The sequence below is a fragment of the Anolis sagrei genome, chromosome 2, assembly GCF_037176765.1.
Source record: "Anolis sagrei isolate rAnoSag1 chromosome 2, rAnoSag1.mat, whole genome shotgun sequence".
Taxonomy (NCBI): Eukaryota; Metazoa; Chordata; class Lepidosauria; order Squamata; family Dactyloidae; genus Anolis; species Anolis sagrei.
The window spans coordinates 201,231,548-201,257,783 of NC_090022.1; positions in this window are offsets into that span (position 1 = coordinate 201,231,548).

Consider the following 26,236-nt stretch of genomic DNA (forward strand, 5'->3'; position numbering starts at 1 on the left):
AGTGTGGCATTGACATATGTCTCATCCTATAGAGCAAAGTCACATCAAGCAAGCAAGGTGTAATCCACTTAAGCATTGTTTAGAGCGGCAGCCTCAAAGAAGTGGAGGTTATTTATTTGCTAAATGCCATGGATTTGCTGTTCCTTAATGCTGAGCAACACCAGAAAGGCCAACTAATTCCTCGGGTATCAGACAACCATTTCTGGACAACATGAGGAGGGGAACAGGATGCGAAACTAACAAGTTCTTTGTGCATATTATTTGTGCCAAATACGTGTGTAAACTAGCTAGAACATACTCCTGCCAAAGAGATACTTTGTATATCTCTCCATAGTGTAGACACAAGCTTAATTTCGGATGTTGGAGAAAGCACTTTACATAATTTATTTTGACTGCTGATAAGAACAAATGCTGTTCTGCTTCTTTGCCAGTCTCTGAACTCACTCCATGCTTGTTGCTTCTCTAGTCACTTTATTGGAAAGAAAAGAAAGACTGCTTTTTATTTTCTTGGATCTCAAGGCAATTTTGCCAAAAAACATATCAACTTGAGCAAAACCAGCATAAACACCAATACATATTCCTGTAAAGGAGCAGCTAGCTTGCATCTCTCTTTAAGAGTTTATGCATAGTGGATATTAATTTATTTCCTGGTCTTATCCACACCTATTCCCTTCCTGTATCTGTACTAGTTCAAATTTGTTAATCTTTCATTAAACAGGATCCACAGTTTTTCTCTCTCTCTCCTCCATTGTCTGAAGAAGACACATTAAATATCCCCTTCATATTCATAACAGGAAATGTTATTGAACTTATTTGTAAGTATAGATACTTCATGCCTTTTTAGATTAAATCTGCTTTATTTATTGCCCCTTTTAGACACTGTGTGATGTGGGACTGGTTGTTCCTCACTTTCTGTTTGTGAATTCTAATTGATTTCTGTGGTTTCTCACATTCTCCAACAAGTGGCACTGTAAAACAGAAAGGAGTGTACATTAATTCTCTGATATTAGATAGATGGAAACAATTCTGCAAAATGCCGGGGACCTGACAAGAAAAGGACAGCACAACCTCAAACATGACATCAATTTTAGGCAACATCTTTCAATTGTTTTTTTTTAAGTATTATTCCAAATTTAGAGATGCTTTAAGATTCCTCTTTTCATTTTAAATCCATTCACTGGTAGCAGATTTTGAAGCTACGCTGTCATTTGAGAGTGGGGACAAAATTTGTCCTGTTTTTCAAGTGTGAGAAGTTGTATGCCTACCGTGTTAATGAAAGAAAAACATTTCCATTCTATTTTTATGTGTGTATTTTGTGTTTTAATGTCAATTCTTTATTAAGCTTTTCTCCAATAGAATATTGGAGATTTGATAGTTCTTCAGATGAACCGTGTGAGTAGATATGTGGATATGTTTGTATCAACATCAGCAAAGACACCAGTATAACCTTTTCTTTGATCATTCTGTTGTCTCTGCTGAGGTTAGTAAAGATGCCGAACAATGGTCAAGAGCTTTCCTGGAGCTCTGTGGCAGTCTAGCAGCACCAATGTGGATGTCCAAAGTAAGGGGACCATCCAGTGGTACCAAACTAGTTTTGGCTGCTGGATAGTCTAGATTCTGTCCCACCACTACTATGGAATGGAGTGAGCAGTGTAGCCACCCAAGAGTTGATCCTGAGTATTGCTACTCTGAATCAGCCTCAGACTAAGTTGCACATGCAGGGAAGGGTTAACACCCCCTATGGTGTATGTTTTGCTGTCTGTGCCCCTGTTCAGATTATTACACCACACTTTCTATCCCTGTGATAGTTGGATTTTGAAAAAAAAATGCTTGTTGTGGAAATAAAGATTGGTGAGAAAGCTTCAGTGGAGACACCCTTTCCCCATGATAACTCTTTCAGGAGTGAATTTCCCTTCCTAGAGATAGATTTTTCTCCCTTTCTGTTGTCTCACCCCCGTTCTTAACTAGGAGTCATTTGTAAGTCAGATGTTTGTAACTCGGGGACTGCCTATACATGAAAATGTATTTTGTGATCACTGGATCTTTTCCCTTATAAAGTGCTCTGATCAAAATACTATCTTCCTTGGCAAGCTCAGTTTGAGAGTAACATTTATGCCTAGCACGAAAGGACTGTGCTGTACCTGAAAAGATGAGAATCTACTCTGAAAAAAAAAATGACATATTTAATTCAGCATCTGAACACAGCTAAATGAATAAGAATTCAAAGCCATACTTCCAAGAGCTAGCACTCAGAGCCCTTGACCTGAATAGATGAATCTGTGTTTTCTTTCCAGTTTGGACTTTTAGCATCTCAAATTGATCCCATTGCATTCATGGAAACATTTATGGATTTTCAAAAGTTTTTATTAAAAAAAACTTCTTGAAGCAAACCAAAGCATCACCAGCTCCAAATATAACCTTTAATGATTCAAGTTTTGATTCATTGAGAAACTAATCCAACCAGATGGTTACAGAATTTTTTAAAAAATATTCCAAGACAGTGAAATATGCATTCTCATTTCCACTGATAGGTATGGTTTGTGTGGGATGTGCATTTAGTGACCAAGGGTTAGGTGGGGGAGAATGCCAAGTATTTGCAACTAAAGCAGATGACCATTTCTTGCAATTTTTGCATATTTATTTTATTTATTTATCGTGTCAAGAGCAACCCGAAACAGTTGTATTGCATTAAAAACAAACAAATCACAAAGTTTGCTGACTTGCTATTCTATCAAATGTACTTTGACCAGTAGCTGGCTACTTGGAGTGCCTCTGGTGTTGCTGCAAGAAGATCCTCCATTGTGCATGTGGCAGGGCTCAGGTTGCATTGCAGTAGGTAGTCTGTAGTTTGCTCTTCTCTGCACACACATGTTGTGGACTCCACTTTGTAGCCCCATTTCTTAAGCTTGGCTCTGTACTCGTGGTGCCAGAGCGAAGTCTGTTCAGTACCTTCCAAGTTGCCCAGTTTTCTGTGTGCCCAGGAGGGAGTCTCTCATTTTGTATCAGCCATTGATTGAGGTTCTGGGTTTGAGCTTGCCACTTTGGACTCTCACTTGCTGAGGTGTTCCAGCGAGTGTCTCTGTAGATCTTAGAAAACTATTTCTTGGTTGTTGGCGTGCTGGCTGATACCCAAACAGGGGGTGGGCCAGAGATGTCACTGCCTTGGTCCTTTCACTACTATTATTTCTATTTTGCTGGAGTTATACTTAAAAGATGTACCTGTGCTGACTTGCAAACAAATTTGACTTAAGGACAAATCTATTGGTAACTTAGAGACTGCCTTTAGTAGCAGATAATTTTGCAAAGCCATATTTTTTTTATTAAAGTACTGACATTGATAACCATGAATCAAAAAGCCCTTGGACTAATTCATTCCAGGAAAAAATATTTCACTGTCATCTATCCCTTTCCTTTGGGTGCATGCTTCACAGTCATGCCAGTGATCTCAAACCAATTAATAGTGAGAGTTTAAATACCTGGATAACTTACCAGGTCAGCAGTAGACTGTGCAATTTAATTTTCTTCCTTTATCCTATTAGTCATAAAACAGACCAATGGAACGATGGGTTTTGATGACCTTTTCTGGCTTTCTTAGGCTGGTTCCACTGTTGCATTTTAAAACTTATTCAGATGGCTAATGAAAGAGATCACAATAATAGGCAAATCAATAACCAAATTATCATATTGAGATTAAAAAAGATTATGATTCTCTGATGAATAGATGTGTAGAAAGTGGTTCCATCATGCCAGGAAAGGGATAGATTTGAGGATATAATTTTAAGCAGACCATTGGTTATTCTATTCTTTCCTACAAGAAAGAATATATTAGATGGTTCTGATAGAGGTAGCAAAATATCTTGAGCTGTCTTTCCAAATCAATTTAAGGCCAGAGATAGAATCTGACTATACTACATTGTAGAATAAAATAAATCCAGTGAGAGCAAGTGCCATAGTTCAAAGACAAGAAGGTGAAAATGTTGAGAAGCAAGTATGGGCTTTGAACTTGGTGTAAAGAGGCATAACGCTTGTGTGATATTGTGGGCAGCTACGTTCAAAAAGATTTCCAACCATTGCAGATATTTTGTCTTTCCCCTAGTGGCATTGCTTTTTGGACATGCTGATCCATCAAAAAAGGTATCTTTGTGAAAGAAATACTCATAAAGAGAAGATTTTATCAGGGATTTAGATCCTAATATGATCTGCTTATCCATCAGTTATTTAGACGCTGATAATTTTACTTGCTGAAAGATAGATAGAAGAGCCATGTTTATTTTGTTTTCATTATACAGTCTTGCTTGGGGATCAGATTTTGAATGTTTCATATCTTCAAATAAATTTGTTTGGAATCTTGGGCATATCTTTAAATTGATTATTTAAACACTTTTTTAAAAAATGTGCACTTTTGCAAATGCATATATTTCAAGGCATTTTAAAATACTGATGTTTCCTCACAAACAAGCATTTTTTGTTTAGCTGGCTTTCAAATGTGTACACTCATATGTGTATACCATATTGCAATTTTCAGAAATGCATGAATTAGGAAAGGTGAACTTCTTAGGAAACTATTAAAAGATTAACTGAAGTAATTTCTCACCCGAAGTGCCAAACAGGATGATTTGGTAACAAGTTACTTCAGCTCTATCCCAAAGTGCCAAACAAGATGTCTTGTTATACTACATATATTTCTAAACTCTTTTTTGGACAGGTATGAAAATTTCTGTCTTGATTTTGTTATAATGTTAGAACTCTTACCTGCATTTCCTTCTTGCTGCTGTTTCACATCAGTTTGTGAATCTTTTTCCAACGCACTGCATCAAAATGTGTTTGTGCATAGTGGAAGATACACAGTATTTGTTGACTCTATTTCTTTGTGTGTAATTCCAATAAGAGAGTGGAAAGAGAATCTCTGACCCTCAGTTCCTTGTAAAGATTAAACCCCAGAAGATATGTATATATGTTAAATTAATTTTGCATATAGCTTTCTGATTTTACTCTCACACTATGAATGGATAATTTAAATATTTCTTCATCTTGAGTGAGATTATGAGACTTTTCATACATTGAAAAGAAAAATGGGTTCCTCTGACATTGTGGAGACCAAAATCCACTGATTGTGGCAATATGAAAACAACCAAATTAACTAAATGTATATATTACACATACACATATAAAAAAACAGGACTGCCACATTCACATTAAGTAAAAACAACTGGTCTTCTCTTGAAATATAAAATACAGTCTTCGTGTGAGTAAATGTCCTGTTCTTTATTACATATGAGTAGACTCCAGTAGTCACATGAATTGACTCCAACCTATGACTGGTTTCGACTCTCAAGAGCCTTCGTCAGGTGGTTGGGTCTACAAACAACGCATATCATGAATACACACATACAATTGAACAATTTGTTATATCAAGTTTGTAAGAATATATACAGACACTCTACTTACTCAAATTATCAAAAAAACTCAACTTTTGAGGTGAGCACTTCACCTAGTGTCTTCTGGAGGGGTGGATCCTAAGGGGACATAGATAGTGGCTAAAGGTAATATTACATTGCAACATGAATTATAAATTACAGAGAAATACAGTATCTATGAAACAAAAATAATATAATACTCACAGCTAGTCTTTGTTGAGCAATATATCCTGCAAGAAGTTTTATTCTGTGGCGAGTATAGGATCAAAATAACTCAACCCATTACTGATATAGCAAGTACATTGGTCAGGTATTTCCATCGTTAGCAGTTAAGAATACATTGGGGTAAAACCTACTCTGTTATAAAAGACAGTCATATAAATTGGTGTTGTTTAGCCCTTTTGGATGTTCTGTTTGCAGGGTAAAGATCCAAAAGGATTCACGTTGTAAAAGTTTAGTTTGGAAGTCAGTGTCTCTGGGTGGAGTAACCACCTCTAAAACCTGTACTTGGAATGATTCAGTGCTGTGGTTCAGGTCCACAAAATGTTTATATAGAATAGAATCAGTAGAATGTTTCCTGATTTTACTTTTGTGCTCAATGATCCTGAGCCTGACTTCTCTGCTTGTTTGACCAATGTAAATAAGTGAGCAGGGACAGGTGATGGCATATACTAAACCTTCAGTGGAGCAGGTAGCAAAGTGATTGATTCTATACTGAGTTTTGGTGTGCTGGTTCTGAAAGAACTTAGTTTGGACAAACTGTGAACATATAGAACAGTGATGACAAGCATTGTTTCCCACTAGAATAGGTTTAGAGACCACTGGCTTAGGGTCTGTATCTGAGTGAATCAAAATATCCCTGATGTTTTGTGTTCTCCTATGAGCAATGAGGGGCGGGGGGTCTCTCCCATCTCTCACCAAGTTCCAGTACTTTTTCACTGTTTTTATAGTGTGTTTAGATAGGTTGGTCAAAGTGAGAGGCCATACTACTCTGTTATCCCTGGGTTTGATCTTATCCTCTAGTATAGCAGATCTTGGAACACTGGAAGCTTTAGTACTAGCCTTATGAATCACATATTCAGGATAGCCCTTGTCTCTAAACTGATTTTGCAGTATTTCCATGTTATGTTTGAAGTCCTATGGTAAGGTGCAGTTACGTTTGATTCTTAGCATCTGTATGTATGGTAAATTATTTTTGAGGGGTATGCTGTGACAACTATTGTAATGTAGAAATGCATTTCTGTTTGAGGGTTTGCGATAATTGTTAACTAGCAGCTTGTTGTTGTCTTTCATTACTTTTACATCCAGATATGCTACACTATTGGGATTGACGTTGCCTGTAAATTTAATGCAGGGATGAATGGTATTGACCCATGTTAGTAATTCCTGAGCTGTCTGTTCATTCTGCATGATCAAAAACATATCATCTATGTATCTATATAGGTTGGAGTCAATTCATGTGACTACTGGAGTCTACTCATATGGAATAAAGAACAGGACATTTACTCACACGAAGACTGTGTTTTATATTTCAAGAGAAGACCAGTTGTTTCTACTTAATGTGAATGTGGCAGTCCTGTGTTTTTATATGTGTATGTGTAATATATACATTTAGTTAATTTGGTTGTTTTCATATTGCCACAATCAGTGGATTTTGGTCTCCACACTTTTCATACATTGCAATTGTTTACACTTTGTGACTGTTAGCAAATAGAAAAAGCAGCAGAAAAAGATGGTTTTCTACACAATGTTTTTTTTTCACAGAAAATTCTGCATTTTGTATTTTAACAAAGCACCTGGATTTGTGGCAAACTGTTGGGTGTCGTTCTTAAGTAAAGCGCGCGCACACACACACACACACACACTCACACATGGAAGATAATACAAGTAAACCTTTATTTAGGGGGGACTGTACAATTATAAGTAAATCTTGTGTCTTTTGTTCTATCAATAACATTTTATCAATTAATCAGTAAAATGTTGACTATGGTTTAAATGAAAGCCCACCAACAAAAGATTCATTGAACTAATGTAAACCTACTAAATCAACATTGATGTAAGTTCCATTGAGTCTAATATTAACAGTTGGATTTTAGTCATTTAAGAAATGTTTTTAATGGAAGAGGTAAATGACAAATTGTTTGAGAAAACAATAGGCTTTGTACCTTAAGACAAATAAATTGTGTGTGCCCTGTTTTTGTCATTCGGAATCCACTAATTGGATGCAATTTAACCAGTGGATCCAAAAAGATGTCATGTTTGTGATTTTGATTCAGAAATATACAATTTTGGGGCTGTGGGAAATCTTTCATTTTAGGCATCTGGTGGGTCACCTTGTTTCATCTTCCAAAGATTTTGCATGAATACTTATATTATGGAAGAAATGTCAAGACAACCAGACATTTTGATGAGAAGTAAAAGTAATTTATGTAGATTATCATGACTGCAGAAGGGCTTCATAGTTATAATGATTGTAGGTCATTTTTTGTAAAATAAAAAACCCTACTGCCATGTACTCAAAAAGCTTTGAGGCATTTCAACCATCCCTTTTGTAACTATTGAGATATTAACTTGTGTGTGTGTGGTGGGGGGAGAATCGTATTAAACTTTTTTGAACAAAAATAAGTGCCTGCTCCATTAGTCTCAGTTTACGATCTAGAGGTAGCAGCTTTAAAGAAGATGAAGAAAATATCCAGCTCATTCCACTATTGTACCTCACCGGGCTATAGGTTTCTGCAGATTTGTTGAGCGTTCTGTATTTTTCTCTGTTTTGTGTATTTTAATATGTATTTTATACAACTATGTTTTTATCTTGTATAGAAATACATTTAATATGTGTACTTGTAGTACTTTTACAATGTTTTTGTGTTTTAATTGTTCTGTAACTTGCCTCAAGCCACAATAAGAGGCAGATAAGAAATAATTATTATAATAATTATAATTATTATTTCAGAAGATGCTCCTATGGTAGTTCAAGTAATCACTGGAACCTTCTCAAAATACAAATACCTTTTGATTTACTGTCTGGTGCCCATACTGTGTGAGAACATATTCATCTACATACATCTAACAAAAATATGCCTTCTCTAGGAATTTTCTAGGCATGAGTTTTCAAGGCCATTTTGATTTTTTAATTCTGTTTTTACCACACTGTTATTGTTTAATTGTTTCTTCACTTTTGTATTGTATTTTTAAAACCTGTCTAGTATGGGATTTTTAGCCGCCTTGTGTTCCCATGGTAAAAAAAGGTTAATAATATGAAATAAAGTTAATAATAGCAACAACAACAATAACTACTACTATTACCAGTGTGGAAATTTTTAATTTCCATAGGCTTCACTACTAGCAGTTTTCTGTTTCAGGTATGTATACTCTACAGACAGAGGGGTCATGCTGTACTTCCAAAAGCATATTCATGTTTGTACACATGTAGAAAATATTTTTTTTTTTTGCTTCAAGCTTGAAAATAAAGCATTCTCTATGATCTGGAGTTTCATATCACCATAGGAAGACCTGGAATGTATTCCCTATGGCTGTAGGTGCCATCATGTATTTACTTTGGTTCTAAGTGACTGAGATAGAAGCTCAAACAAGGATCTTAAAAACTCTGACCTGAGTCCTATTAGTAGTCCTAATGACCAGACTCACTGAATCACTTATTGAATTGTGATTCAACATTAATATAAATTCCATTGATTCGCTTGATCTACTTTAGTTGAGAACACCGAGAGGGTTTCTGATTAACTTGCATAAAAGATTAAATAAGATCAGAATTTGAGTTTCATGAAATGTTGTGCCAATTTTGCCTGGCTGCTTCTGAGTGAAAACCATTGGCAAACAAAGCAATATGTATAATGTAACTAACAGAAGGAAGGGAAATCCAAATTAAATGACAAGGTCTCTGAACCATTTCCAAACTCCTTAAATAGCCAACCTTGTGAACAAAATCTGTTTTTTCAGCACTTTTGCTCATTGGTTTTTCTGATCACTACGTAACAAAATTTTAAAATGTTCTTTTCCTGTTTTGGAAGTATTATTTTCTGTTTAATTTTTCAGTACTTACTTTGAAAGTAGTTGTTATACTCCAGAAAACTCATTTCTATGGCTGTCACAAACTATGTTGAATTGAGACTATATGAAAATGTGCTACAGGATGTCTCATGAAAACAAAGTTTTTGCAGTTTAATACACATTTCATTTTTTTTATGATAGAACCAATTAGGAAATGAAATGTATAATCCAGGAACAAAAATTGTATTGCATAGTGTTATTCCTAAATAAAAAGTCATGTTTTCTTTGGGTGTGTCTGCTTATTCATTTTAAAATCTTTATCTCATCATATAGCCCCAAAATATAATGTTAAGGGGGTTCATGGAGAAGTTTACAGGATGCAAACACAGAAAGAAATACAGAACAGCTAAACTTAAAAAACATTCCCTTTAAATCAATTTGAGAGATTTGAATTTCTAAAAATAGTACAAATGTTTGAGTAAATTTAAGAAATATGCTTATATTCGAAGACTCTAGGCTTTCCACAATTCAGAAATATGTTATTCTATTTCTAGAAACTGATTTTTAAAGAAAGTCTTTGTTGTCAATAGCAATATGAATAATCAAAGGCATTATTGATTTTACAAACACTGAGACCCCAGAAGCTTTTTCCGTACCACTTTTCATAATGTATGTCTTTCTAATGCATATTTCCATGTTCTGAAATGTTTGCATAAAGTCACATATGCTTATTTATATGTATTTAATTGGATACAGTTGAAACAGATTTTGATGATTATAGTGTCCTCCCAGTAATGGGAAACTGAAAGCTATTCCCTCATTAAGAATTTTACTAATCATGAATCGCAGCCATTCTAAAATGGTTTGGGTAAGCTGTTTTTCCCCCATCACTAGTGGAGAAAAGGCTTCCTTTTTTCACTAGTGGAGAAAAGGCTTCCTTTTTTCCTGGTGACACATACCACAGTGAAGGTAAGTAAGTGCATTGTATGGGAGACCAAAGGATAGAAGTCACTAAAATACTATCATTGATGTGAGTCCAATTTTCATGTGACAAACAGCACTAACCATTGTTGTTGTTGTGTGCCTTGACATCATTTCAGACTTATTGTGGCCCTAAGGTGATCCTTTCATGAGGTTTCCTTAGCAGGCTGTATTCAGTGGGGCTTTTACCTTAGCGTTTCTCTAAGGCTGAGAGTGTGTAACTTGTCCAAGTCATGCAGTGGGTTTCCATGTCTGAACAGAGATTTTACCTCTAGTTTCCAGTGCTACTTCAGTGCCCAAACCACTATACCATACAGCCTGTCTGATTTCCTCAATATGAGCTACCTTGTACTTCTCTCTAAATTTAGGAAATACATCTCAAAATAGTATTTCTTATTACATTTTCAAGTGTATCAAGAACCTGATTTTGGTCATAATTCATTACATATTTGCTTCCATAAATCAGTTTTTCATTTGCTTCTTAATCTATTTAACAGGAAAAGAATTAAAAAAATGGCCACATATCCCCCCAAATCACCTGGAAATACTCCCCAAATTAATGTTTTAAAGTTTAAATAACCCTCATTATAGCACAACTTTGTGAGAGAAATATGTCACTGCTGACCAGTCTTTGAAAAAATGAGATCACACATTGAAAACTTGGGTTTGAAATGTGGTGCACTTTTGTTGAAACAATCATCTGTTCAAATTTTATCTCTGAGATGAGCAGAAGAACAGAGCAACCTAGTGCAAGAAAATGTTGATTAAACATCTGCAATATTAAAACTTGGTTGCTTGCACTATGTTGGCTATTGCTGTTATTGCAATGTAAATTGACGGAAAGGTAGGTAATGACAGTGTAAACAAATTATCAAAATTTGGTTGAGATAGTGCAGTGATGGTGAACCTTTTAGAGACAGAGTGCCCAAACCGGGTGGGGGGACACTCAGGGGTTGGCAAGGGAAGGTGGCAAGCAGGGGGGTGAGCTGGGCAGGTGAATGGGGTGGGTAAACAGGGAGGTTGGGCAAATGAGTGAGTGAGTGGGGGGATATCAAGTGAGCAAGCAGTGGGAGGGCGAGCAGTGGGCAAGCAAGCAAGGGTGTGTGTGATAAAACAAGCAAGCAAGTGAGCAGGGGACAGGAGATCAAGTGAACAAAGGAAAATATTTGGCAGGGTTGAGCCTGTGACTGCCCCCTGGCAGTCCCCAAACCCCAATTTCTCTCATTTCTCCCCACAAGGGACAACCCTTGAGCAAATTTTCTAATTAGAAGACACAGAAATGAGGGGTTCCGTGGTATAGTCAATGTGGACTCTCTTCCTGGAAGTCCAGCAACCATGCCTCCCTCCTGCAATAGTGTACAGCACAAGAGGCAATCCAAATTATTCCAGAAAACAATGCATTAAATGTAAAGCCATAACTTGTATTATTCCAAATTATGTCTCTCATTTGCTAAGGGCCAGATCATTTATTTTTCTGAAATGTCAACACTCAGTGTGTTCATTCTTGAACCCTACTGATGTATTAACTATGGGGTTGATAGCCCTAGTTATAGGTGTCTGTATTGTACAACAGTAACTTCTGTAAGGATCATCTTGTCTCAGCCACCCTTCATTAAATTATATTGTGTACCTTTTACTCAAATACTTTCTGTTAAAATAAAATATTAATATGAATTTGAATGATTTATTGCAAGCTTTGATGAGGAAGATTTAGAACAAAATTAAATGGTGCTCTGGCATCAAAATGGTATTCTCTGGAGCAAAATTATTCAGAAGAGAGATTCAGAAGTGATTGAAAAATGTTGGCAATTCAAGCAGAGGACAAATGAAATAGTCTTCTTTCTGTATCTATCCAATAATAATAAATATTATGTACATGCCTTTCAGAAAAGAAAGTTTTACATATTGTCCTACGTAGAGTGCTTTTGTTATAACTTTTCCCATTGCTTTCCTTCTGCCTGCCATCCAACCCCTTGCTCTCTTGTTGCTCACCTGCCACTCACCCCATCGCTCACTCACTGCCAACCACTTGCCTGCCACCTACCCCTTTGATTGCTTGCTGCTTGCCTGTTGCTTGCCCTATTGCTTGCTCACCCACTTGCTGCTCACTGCTTGCCCACTGCCCAACCCCTGCTTGCCCCCCACTTTCACCATCTTGCTCACCCCAATGCTCCCCCTCACCACAACCCTCAACAACCTGCTTGCCACACACCCCCTTGGTTTTGGCACTCCATCTTCAAAGGCTTCACCATCACCGCCCTATGACTATCTGGTAAAAAATTTACAATGAAGCTATTCCTCTTCCTCAACATGGGGCCCACATTATATGAAAACTGTGACGAAGTAGAAACTGAGCTCGATCTATTGCATATTGGCTTGCTTTCCAGTTTTTATGCTGTTTTCCATTATTTTCTTTCATTTGGGTATTCCTGCAGTTGAAAGAGACCTTGAAGGTTGTCTTCCAATTCCTCCATTTAAATGTATTTTATTTCAACTTCAACATTTTACAACCTGATGAAAGAATGTTATTGAATGGCAGGATATAAATCCCGCAAAGAGAGAACAGGAGCAGCTGGCAATGTGCCCTTTAAGCATTAAGGCTAATGTGCCAGCTGCCTTAAATGGAGAACCAAAAGCCAAGTATCATGGGTGGGAAAGAGAAGACAGGATGGTACATGAACAGGTCAGGGTTCAGTGGTGAGTGGATAGCATTGAACTGAGTTTTTATATTAAAAAAACTTGCTATTTTAGATATGTTATTTACCTCAAGTGAAATACTGAATCATCTAAAGTAGATAAACACCTAGCAAAGCCTGGGAAGGTGGAAAACTACAGCTTGACAAAGGTACTTTTTAGATGAAAAATCACAGAATTCTAGATGGGAGCTTTTAGTGGGGATGCATAAATCAGCCTACTTTTAGCTTGTATCAGTTTAACTGTAAGTACAGTGAATGCTGTTTTTATATTTTGAATTTTTTAAAAAAATAAAAGCAATAAATGAAAATTTGCAAATACTTTAAAATATTTTTTCTTAAAGTATGTATTGTAAATGTAATGTCATACTCTATTGCATATGGATTTTTGGGAAATGCAAATTATGTAGAATAATAATTAGTACTTTTAAAAATCTGCATATTAAACCTGGGTCTACAGTAAAGGCAGGCTAGAGTGTTTAACTGGACCTTGTGTTCCAAAGTTTTCATTCAGAGCAAGCAAGATAAGAACATATTTATCACTTGCTAGATCAAATATGGTTCCCAATATCACACTGCTGCTGCAAGGCACAATGGCATCTGGCTGAATCAGGCTAATTTTCATTTTGCTTTGTGCAGTGCTCTTTGTCCTTTTTCTGTATTTTTAAGAAAGCCCCATCACTGAAGATATCTTATCAACCACATTTTTCAGCAGAATAAAAAGATACTCATATCTGGGCGGCTTTCATGGAGTGTTTAAGGGATGCTGTTTAAATTTGAAGACAGACTTTCATTGCTATCAGGGATTCCACTTGGTTTAGACTGGCTGTTTAACCATATAGGGGCACTTAGTACACTCTAGATTTTCACTTCATTCTCCAAAGATTTCATCTGCTGTCTATCTATGGAATCATTTTAAAAGATCTATGAGAAATAAAAAAAAATCTCCCGAATCCTTAGCTTGCAGTTAAAGACCCTATTAATTTCAACAGTGAAGTTTTATTGTTGGTTGTTAACTGCATTCTCCCCATTTGTCTATCTTTAATCGCAACCATCCGCCTTCTATGTTGCTTCAGGAGCATTAACAGAAATCTTTAAAAGGATGAAATTGGAGTTCATGGCAATTAAGACCATGACCCTACAATTACTCCCTTGAGTAAAAAAGTATATGTGTTTTAGGGTTGGACTGCAATGTGGCCATGTTACTAGAGTGTACTTCCCCTTGCTAAAGCATGTTGGACAGTAGGAGATATTGAAACAGGGATAGAATGCAAACCTGTTATTGCATGGCAACAGGTAATGTAGGTTAGGGGACACTGATGTCATTTCTGAATAGTGGGCATTTGGCAGGAATTGCTAATCATGCATCATCTAATGAGAAAGAGCTTTGGCTACTGAAGGACATTCCACTTTCCACTTACCTCTCTTCAACTTCTGCTTGCTACCCACCATTCCAAGTGAACCTTAGGATTTTCCCCCTTGGCCTGTTTTTCCCCCTACCCCATAGTGTTTCCGATGGAATTTGGATAAGTGGTAAAGGTCTGTGTCTTTAAATAATTTGACACTGGCTTGTATTGGTAGTTGGATGTGTGAATTCGGTGTACACCTTGGCATCCACTTTGGTGAAGGGTGATGCCCTGGAAAATCTCTCTAGGTCCTGTGACCTGGGGGGAGCTCTAAAAGAGCCTGCCCTTGAGGTTAACCTGGAGGGTGGGTGTTGCTCTATCTTATAAAATCCTGTAACTTGGGAGAGAGTACCTAGATTTGCATTCCAGAAAATGATCAACCAAGGTCGGTCCTGATTACTAATTAGATAGAACATCACCAATTAATACTTGATGCTGTAGGCTATATTTCAGAGTAAAACCACTTCTGAGTATTAATTGCCTAAGAAAACCCAATGAAACTAATGGGGTTACCCCAAGTTGACAGGAAACTAGAAGGTTCTTTCACATCTACTTAAAGCATATGGAATGTAAATCATGACCATTGCCTTCAATTTTCAAAAGGCTTGGTAAGATGATACTTCTTTTTACAGTGGTCTGTTAGTGTCAATGTATGAAAGCAATAAATCTTTTTGCCAAAGAACCAGTTACCTTGGATTCAAAATCTTCTCTGAAAAGATTGCTTTTGTTAAAGTAGCAAGGACTCTTGTGCTAATATATGTATTGTGTCATGAAACCCTCTGTCTTTGTTTATACCTCTGTGAGAGGTGTAAGGGTCAAACGCCTTTGAAAAAAGGGCAAAGATCATGATTGGCATCCTTGTGGATCTTATTATATTCCACCTCACTCTAAAAATTGTGTAAATATGTTTTACGTCTGTGCATTCAGTATTACTCTCTACTGCATCCAAAGAAGTGGATTTGTAGCCACAAAAGCTCATGGAAAAAACAAAAGCAGTTAGCCAATGTTACTACATTTCTTCCTACCTTCCTTTTTTATATACAGCAAGAGAATAAAATGCCTACTTTTTTTGAAAACTACTGCAATCACTAGACACCTGTAGATGATGTCTAGATTCCAAAATTCTTAATGTTTTCAGTTGTGTACAGAATCTTTATATGGGAAATACTGACAGTAACCCTTGGCATTCACACATATAATTCTTCTGTCGTGTGATACCAGTAAAGGTTCAGTTCATAGCATTTGAAAGACAGCATTAAGTATTTATTATTACTGTCAATTTTTGAATCAATCTTTCAAGATGCCTCAAACTAATACAATTCTCTTCAAAGCTGAGGCACACATCAGTCTCCATTAAAAATACAATTGAATAAATTTGCATATTTTCCCTTTTTTAAAAAGGTGCACCTTTAGTGTCTAGTCTAGGTTTATTCAGCCTGCTATGAATTAGGGAAATCTTCCTTGGTCCCCAAAGTGAAGTGTAATGTTAAATACAAAGACTGACATAAGGTCTGCTAGATTTGGTGTATTTTTTTATTTCTGCATGGACCATGATGTATAGCTGGAAACTCTGTGAGCAAATGCTTCATTGTTGAAGGAAGTAATGACTATATATTTCAGCAAAGGACATATTTACACTGATCACTAACAATAATATATAATATAATATATAAAACTTTATTCATATTCTGTCCTATCTTCCTGAAGGGACTTAGGCCTGTTTGGAACCCTTGTGGGAGAAACCAGTTTTGATCTGCTTGTGATAAGATTGTCAGATTTGGAACTAGTTTGAGGCAGAAAATAGTTACATTTACGACAGGACCTGGCCTCAACCACTCTGTGTGCCAGCCCCCAATATCTGGGAGAGATGTGCATAAAGGAGATGGGGAAAAGGGGGAAGTGACAATTGGAGTGGTGGTAATTAATTACTGCGTTCAGGGGTCAGTTAGCGCCAGCTACTCATTCACCCAGTTCCCAAAGTTCTACAAATAATAATAATAATAATAATAATAATTAATAATTAATAATAATAATAATCTACAAGCAGAGGCATAACACTGTTGCTCAGATGGCTCATTGGAACTTGTTCCATAAATATCATCTGCCTGCAACAAAGAACTTGTGGGATCACAAGCTGGAAAAAGTTACAGAGAATGAACACGTCAAGCTACTCTGGGACTTCCGGATTCAGACAGACAGAGTTTTGGAGCACAATACTCCTGACCTCACGATCGTGATAAAAAATAAAGTATGGATTATCGATGTTGCAATCCCAGGTGACAGCAGGATTGAAGAGAAACAACCGGAAAAGCTGACACGATATGAGGATTTAAATATCGAACTGCAAAGACTCTGGCACAAGCCAGTCAAGGTGGTCCCAGTGGTGATCAGCACACTGGGTGCAGGCCTAAAGACCTTGGCCTGCACTTAAACACAATCGGTGCTGACAAGATTACCATCTGCCAGCTGCAAAAGGCCACCTTATTGGGATCTGCATGCGTTATTCAGCAATATATCACACAGTCCTAGACACTTGGGAAGTGTCCGATGTGTGATCCAATACAACAGCCAGCAGAGTGTCTGCTGTGGACTCATCTTGTTGTGTTTCAAATAATAATATTTTATTTGTATACCACTCTATCTCCCCGAGGGGACTCAGGGTGGTCTCTGGGATAGGTAAAGCATTGCAATTACTGACACAAAAACATACAAAATAATCATTATAAAACATAGACATAATACTATATAACACTTGTTCATATTTAAAATCAAAATACAGAGTGCTTCAGTAAAGGTGGGTGTCTGCAACATGCTTTGCATCCTGCAAAGCCAATTTTGCCCTGTGTTTTGGGATATATTTGGATCTGCTGCAACATATTAAATGGCTTATCTTGGGATTTTTGTGACTTTCTTTAATGTGTGTAACATATTTTATCCATGCTGCAACATGCTTTGGAGGGCATGTGTTTTGTGGCTACAGTAATTTTACTTGTTTTGAAGCAGCATTAAATGGTCAGTGCAGAGAACCAATATTTTCCTCACTATGAAAGTCTTTAAAATAATTATTGACAACGGTTCGGGACAAAAGTTTCTCAGGGGTATTTTTGCATTGAAAAACTATTTTCTGTACAGAGAACAACATTTTAGTGCAAGAAACATTTTCTATAGTGAAACTACTGTTTCCTGGGCAGGAGATATTCTGTCCAAAAAGTGTTGCTGTTTTCTGTAAAATAAATCTTGCAAATTTAATCTCCCCAAATAGTAAGATTTTTATTGGTGCAGGAACCTATCTGAGAGGTATGACTAGAATTGATTTTATCATGGATTTATCATGTTAATATGTTTAATTGTTTTAAATTGTATTTTATTATTTACTGTTTTACTGATTTTATATTATGTTTCAATTGTTTGTAGAATTGAGGCATTGAATGTTTGGTTAGATGTACGATGCGTGCCACTCTGAGTCCCCTGCTGAGTGAGAAGTGCAGGATATAAATGAAGCAAATAATAAATAAATAATTATAATCACTGTAACACAATGCCTCCAGTTCCCAAACCTTCTCAGGCACTCCAGAAGGATGCCATGAATATGGTATTCAACACCACTGAGAAACTCATCACACTAGAGAATGAATCCTCCTTAAATCTGATTGCTGCCTCCTGCAGAATTCTGGGGTTTGTAATTTTGGGAGAAGTCTTTAAAAGCCTCACTAAACTACAAAGCCCAGAATTCTGCAGGGGGCAGAAACTGAATTTAAAGTGGATTCATTCTCTAGTGTGATGAAGAGTGAGATTTAAATGCACCAACAGGGACACAATGCTTTTTGTCAATGTGAAGATGGAGATCATCCACTAAGGTGACCATAGCAGTCTTAGCTCCATTATCCTCTGAAGCCAGTTTGAAATTAATCAAGGAAATGTGTGCCATCCAAGACTGCCTGGAGTTGGAGAGCAATGTTAGGTGTTGCAATAAAATGCTGGCACTGTATTAATGTTAACAGCAGTTTACTGAAGGCAGATAACAATCCTGCAAAATCATCTCAAGGCACATGCTCTGCCAGTTGTAAGTGACTTAGATTTCTTGTCTTCATCTAACACCACCGCCACAACAAGAAGAGATAATGGGTGGATGGAGACGATTTTAAAAAAATCTAAGGCACACATTGGCTTATTGAACAACAAATTGACAAGAAAGACAAATGGAAAATTGAATTGCACTCTTCAAGATGAGAAAGAAAAATGATCTGGGGCCAGCAACTTTCCACTCTGCAGCACAACTTTTTAATGATCTGCTACCAATGTAGACAATGAAAATATGCCAGAGAAGACTAACTGTATAAAAACAATGATCTCACATAATTCCTCCCTGTAAACACTGTGACTGGAGAACGCTGGGGAGATGTATGCCTCAGACCTGACTCTGTCTGAACAGATTCCAATTGAATAATACCAACTCCACACTGAGCTGCATAGACCCAATTTGTTCTGTAAAACCAGACATTAACATTGTCATGTACGTGTGTAAAAAAATGAGTGGGAAAAGCTGGAAAGACTAAATTGGGCCTAAAGCCTGGATTTGGTATAAAACAATCAAAATCTGATCAATTCTCCTTGTTAACCAGAATTCAGCCAATTTGTGTCATACAGACATAATGGCTAGCTGCAGGTCAAGTAATACATATCATGACATAATGGAAGACTGAATCTAAAGCTCCCAAGCCCTTGCCCAACATAATAATTATATATTAGCTTATTAAAAGTATTCTGGCTAGTATATTTCTCCTGTTAAATAAAAGAAGTGCACTTTCCTATTCCTCATGAAACAATGGAAACAACAAGCACTCTTTCCAGACTTCTTTGGTACTTATAATCCAGTAATTTATATCAAGAAATAAGGTAGTAATCAGGATTTTGCTTTGACATTTTCCTGTTACAAATAGCTCCACACTCTGTGGGAAGAAGAAAAAAACATCCAAATATCTCTCTCCCACCTGCCTTTTCACATTGATTTTCAAGAGGTTTGTTGTTTTTTTAATGTTGACATCTAGTTTTATTTTATGGTGATGCATAATTGTGTATTCATTAGGGAGACAATTTTCTTGTTGATGTTTTCTTAAGTATTGATTTCAGTATCAGATTAAGGCAGTTAAACCTACAATTAGCATGCTAGCTGTTGCACTATAAAAGCAATTATACTGTAGTGGGTCTGATAGTTTTGATAGAAATCCCCTTCTCTGTCTTTTAGGAGGCATTATATATTCTTAGCTACAATGAATTTCCATCAAAGATATGTCTGCGAGAACTGCATGTGTTTTATTTATTTATTTTACACAAAGACACACACAAAGCACACACACACATGTTAACTTGGATTATTCTTCTATACACTGCATATCAATGACTGTTGATGGAAAGTAGATATTGTAGCATAGTACAGAATATTAGCAGCAAGCCAGAATCTCACAAATTAGGGACAATGAATCCATTGCACCAAGGCAGGTGACAGAAACAAAGGATTGGAAACTACTGACAGGTATCTTCAGTTTATTGCTAGTGATGGTATAGCCTAGAGATGAGAGAGACCAGCAGCAGGATGCATATAATGATTGTCTGACTGTAATTCTGGTTTGCCTTCCACATGTGATAAAGTCCTAAATGAAATGCAGACCATTACTGACTCACTTTTTTTCATTATATTAGCAATTGTATTGGCAATGATTGTCCATTCTGTGGATCAAATCTCATTTGAAAGCTTATGCTGGTGACCTAAATGGTTTGGGAAGAGATAATGTGGACTAGTGTTATGAGAAACTCTGAAAGAAGCATTTCAGCCACAGCCGCAAAATTGGAGTGATGAAGCAACTGCCATCAAAGATGCCTGCTGCAGGAAGAGTCTTCTAACTTAATGGTTCTCAGACTTTGGTCCTGCAGAAATTTTGGACTTCAAATCCTAGAAATCTAAGTCAGCATGGACAATGGCTGGACTTCTGAGATAGTAAAGTTTTAAAACATCTGGAGGACAATGTTTCAAATCTACTGCTCTAGCAGGCACCTCAGATACACCACCAAATCTATAGGTTGTGATGCTCACTGAAACACTAATTTTGCTCCTTGCACCCCATTTATGAGAAAATGAAGGACTTGAAGCATACTAAATTCCAGGCCCTAAATATTGAATTACCTGAATTTGTTATGAGCTTGCTGTACAGTGTTTGTAATGAAAGAACCAAATGAGTGAGTCTTATCACGCAACAAATTGTTAGCATCCTAGGATGCTGCCACCCCAGTTGAGCAATGGAGCCCCACCACTCTTCACACGGCAAAGCCTCACTTCCAGCAGTGATCTATTGCTCAACTGGGGTAGTGACATGCAGGGGTGCAGGGATTGCCCCTCTGCCCCACTGATTTGCCAATGTGATGAGGTCCCTAATGCTCTTCTCATACACTATCTTAACCCTTCTCTTTTGGAAAAAGGCAGGACTTTTGGGAGAATGGGACTTCATCCCAAGATTTATTGTGCCAGACTGAACAACATCATGAGTCAAATGTGGTCAAAGGTTCCTCTTCATTAAAGTGATTCACAAAAATCCTCAAAGAAACAAATAAGTATCTGTAACTGGGAAGAAAGGGAGTAAGCAAAGCAGGAGAAGAAACTATGTATGTATAGCACAACCAGAGCAAACTGACATTATCACTTAGGGAAAAAAGACATTATGACCATAACAAATAAAGTTTATGTACAATAATACCCAAAACAATTTTCAAGATTTAACTATCCTGTCTAGTATGTCTTATGCACAAGCTGTGCAGACTGTTATCTGCAAATTGTAGAATACTCTCTTTTCAATTGTATGCTGCTCAGTCCCAATGTTTGTATTTTCTCCTCCTGCTGTTTACCTAATATGTGGTGGCAATGTGAGATTCCCAACCTCTACACTTTTTTCCTTCAGAGTGAGCATTGCTGTGATCTAAAATGAATTCGGCTATTCCTCCCCCAGATGCACCGAAGAGTCTTTCTCTCTAAAAGACATTGATTTGAAGACAATTAAACATAATAACCATGTAATCCTGAAATGCTAGAATTTCTCTGACTAAGTCAAAAAGTTGTCAATGTTTCATTTGTATCCATGGGTAGAAATAAAGCCTGGAAATCATAACAAAATGTGCAGATTTACATTTTTCAACATTTTGTAACGACTGAAAAATATCAGCAACACAGGTGGGGAATTGCAAGAGACATGTTTGAATACTGAATAGATTCTTTGCAGAGTATGCTTGCTGCATGGGTACCAGTTGGTGATGGTTTGATTTAGTGGTGGAACCTGCAGAGCATATGCCACCCATGAGTCCACTGTCCTCCAGGCCCTGCAGAATTGGTAAATAATATGGTAATCAAAAACACTTTTCAGTTGAAAAACTAATACTTACTTCTTATAAATGCTTCCAGGAGGCATGACTCTATATTTGTTACTGTCTAGAACCAAACCAGAAATCATACTATATATATATATATATATATATATATATATATATATATATAGCCTAGAAGTTTATTTGGAGGGGATCATTATTACCCATGCCCACCTCCCACCCACATTTGGTTCTCCACATCTGGTTTAGTGGTTTTCTAAAGGGCTTTTGCATTTCTGCTTTCTTTGACAATTGATGGGTATGTTCCTTCTTCTGTAATTATGGCTTAATTGTTAACTTGAGACATCCTGAAACAAAGATATGTTGATTGAGAGCTCAGAGTCTAATTAGGTGTTACAGGGACATGTTTCTGTCACTGATTTGTATTTTCCCCCTTTTCTTTCCCCTACTGACTAATAAAAGAAAAAACTTGATTCAGTATGATCTCATTTGGAAGTTGCCAGTTATTCGGAGTGGGGCCAGGCTTATGCTGAGCAACAAAGTTAGTAATTTATTTTATAGGGAGATACCAGTAGAGATGGCCAAGTCAGTCAGCTCATGGTAATTGTCTCATGCATTTTTACTACTTGGACTAATATGTTATATTGTAAGTGTTGGAATAGGACTATAGGGTTAAAATCCTCTCTTGACATTGAAACCCACTGGGTGACCTTTGAAATATCCAAAAACTATCAGCCCCAGAGAAAATCTTGCTAAAATACCCCTGTGTGTGTGTGTATGATGTGTGATCCATAAAAAATGGTTCAAAAGTCATTACAAAACTGGAAGGTGCTGATATTTTGTTTCTAAAATGTTTCTAAAGTATAGTCAGTGAAAAAACTATTACTATAACAAGAGTAACAAAATTGCACATAATTATTATAACTGGGGAAAATTCAGGGGCTCCTTTCTCCCTCGTTTTTACAGCTGTTGGGCTGAAACTTGCTACAATGGTAGAACACATTTAACACTCTTAGCCCACTAAATTTCAGAATATTTCACTTATTAATATCTACAGATTTTGGGGGAAATTTGGGGAAGTTTTTTTAAACAACATTTTTAACAAGTGCTTTTCCTGTTTAAATGTGCAGTCATTACTTTGAAAGTAGTGGCTCCACTCCAGGAACTTTGTTTTTGCACTGAAAATTTGTTAAGTGGGTAGATAATGATGTTGAATTGGTGGGTTGGATAGCAAAATGTGCTTTAACATAATTAGGAAATTACATTTAAAACTCAGGAACAAAAACCATAATGTATGGAGGGGCAAATTTCTCTGATGCTGAATAGTGCACTGCATTCTGGGAAATATAGTTTAGGGCAGGGCCTTTTGAATTCTCTGACATAGGGTTCCTCCCTTCCTAAACTACATTTCTCAGAGTTCTGTGCTGTTCCCAGAAAACTCTGCTCCCTCTTTTCTCCATTCCTAATGCTGAGACTCCATTAATTTACAGAGGCACTAAGGCAGCCTTTGGCTTTGCTTTCAGCTTTGCTTTCTTGCATTGAATATGAAACTAACTTTGGAAGCCTTCCAAGATTTATAAAACTAAAATGAAAAAGTATGGGGTAAGTTTTGATTCTTAAAATTTTGACGCACATCCACATACAGTACAGTCTTGCTGATCCAACATAAATGGGCCGGCAGAATGTTGGATAAGCAAAAATGTTGGATAATAAAGAGGGATTAAGAAAAAGCCTATTAAATGTCAAATTACATTATGATTTTACATATTAAGCACCAAAACATCATGTTTGACAACAAATCGACAGAAAAGGCAGTTCAATGCATGGTAACGTTATGGAGTGATTACTGTATTTACAAATTTAGCACCAAAACATTGCAATATATTGAAACAGCTGGGGATCCGGGTGGAGGCAGACTGTGTTGGATAATACAGAACATTGGATGAGCTAAGATTGAATAAGCGAGACTCTACTGCAGCAAATATTGTCTTGTAAGTACACATTTAATTAATTTGATCTGAATTATGAGGACTAAGGGAAAAATGCACACCACTAGTATGTATACCTAAAGGTGGTAATAAATCAGAAAGGCACAGAACAATGAATCATTATAGCTCATACACATTGCAGAATTGAATCAGTTTGATTCCACATTAACTGTCATGGCTCAATGCTATAGAAATCTATGATTTATAGCTTTGGAAGATATTTACCCATCTCTGTCAGAGAGCTCTGGGGCCACAAGAAACTACAATTCTCAGAATTCCATAGGACTGAGCCTTGGCAGTTAAAATGGTGGCAACTACTATAAGTCTGCCGTGTGGATGGTCTCTAGGAGTAGCATTTTGCTTAGTTTGAAGATGTTTTTGTATAAAGCTCATTATTTTCCTAGCATCTGCATTCTTTCTTCTTTTTTAAATGGCTGTAACATTTCTCCAGACTTCTTTTGTCTTGAGTTTCTCCAAGTCCCTGACTGAGTTTGCAGAATCAAAACAGAAAGTGTTGCACTCTTTCCATTCCACTATACATAATATATCACATGGAACACCTCCTGCTGAAATCTGCATGGTGCTTACTGTCGCTTAGCAGATGGGAGCAATAGGTGTTCGTTTCTGGTGAGTGGGAGGAGATATGTGTCAGCAGTGCTGGCATGAAGGATCTAGCTTGAAGGCATATCAAATGAAGGAAATAATTGTGGAAGAGAAGGGTGACACTGTGTGTCTGCTGAACCCTCCAGGACCTGCAAACAGCATTATCAGAGTAAATGAGATCTCAGACTAAAATACTCAGTCTGTCTAGCAGTGTGGAAAGCTACTGATGCTGCCTATACATTGATAGTGCAAAAAGAAAAAATGGGGGAAAAGGCAGGATTACTTTGATTTTTTTTTCAGGGATAGATGTAATAAATTACAATGCTAATGATGTTAAGATTAATTGTAATACAAAACACCCTAAATAGAACTGATAGCGAAAATAGACCTACTACATGATTGAAATGTGCATGTGTGTTGATTTCATCACTGCTGCTGCTGTTGGTTACTAGGGCTGGGCAACCACGGAAAAATTTGTTTCTAAACTCGATTCGTTTTTAGGGGGTTTTTGCATTTCGTTTTTTAAAAGAATTCCGAAAATTTTCTTTTAAAAAGTTAGATATTTACGAAATTTCGGAAATTACGAAACAATTTCGAAACAATAACGAATCGATTCATTAATGGCGGACGCGATTGTGCAATATGCTAAAAACCCTCCAAATGGGACAGGGGGAACTTCTGAAGCTTCCCTCTCCCTCTGTTGTTGACTGTTGGTGTGATCATTTATTTTTTTATCACTGATAAAACAAACAACAACTATAAAGCTTGCACCAGACATACGGAAATAATAACGAAATAATAACGAAACAATTTCGAAACAATTTCGAAACAATTACAAAACAATTATGAAATAAATTTTAAAAATTCGTTTCGATTTTTAGTTGCTCTTGAATGGTTCAATATTGGATCGTAAGCCACTTTAAATACGAATTATTAACAAATTACAAAATTAACGAACGAAACCGCCCAGCCCTATTGTTTACCTTCAAGTTATTTCTGAACCATGAAGACCCTGATGGTAAATCTATCACAGAGTTTTCTGGGGCTGAGAGTATGTGACTTGCCAGGGTTATCCAGTTAGTTTTCATGGCTTAGTGGGAATTTGAACTCTGGTCTGATTTCCCAAATCAGCATTTCTACAAATTTAAGAAATGGCAGCCCATGGTGCCCTTCACACGGCAAAGCTTCAACCTTGGGGTTGAGGTATTTTGCCATTTCTAAAGCACCCCCAGTGGCACAGTGGGTAAAGCACTGAGCTACTGACCTTGCTGACTGAAAGGTCGCAGGTTTGAATCCAGGGAGCGGCGTGAGCGCCTGCTGTTAGTCCCAGCTTCTGCCAACCTAGCAGTTTGTAAACATGCAAATTTGAGTCAATAGGTACCATTTCAGTGGGAAGGTAGCGGGGCTCCATGCAGTCATACTGGCTACATGACCTAGATGGTGTCTACAGACAACGCCGGCTCTTCGGCTTAGAAATGGAGATGAGCACCAACCCCAGTGTTGTACATGACTGGATTTAATGTCAGGGGGAAATCTTTACCTAAAGTGTTGGTTTTCCCAACAATTCATAAGCCAGTAGACAATCGACTTATCTTTAAATTCCCTGCGTAGAATTTTGCCCCACAGGCAAAATGGCCAATTTCCCTATGTGAAGTTAATCCCTGTTGCCCGCTTGTAAATAAAATGCTGACACTGTGTGTGGGAGGATCTGAAATGCTAATTTCTCCAATTTAAAACCACTTCCTATGATCAACAGTGCCGAGGCT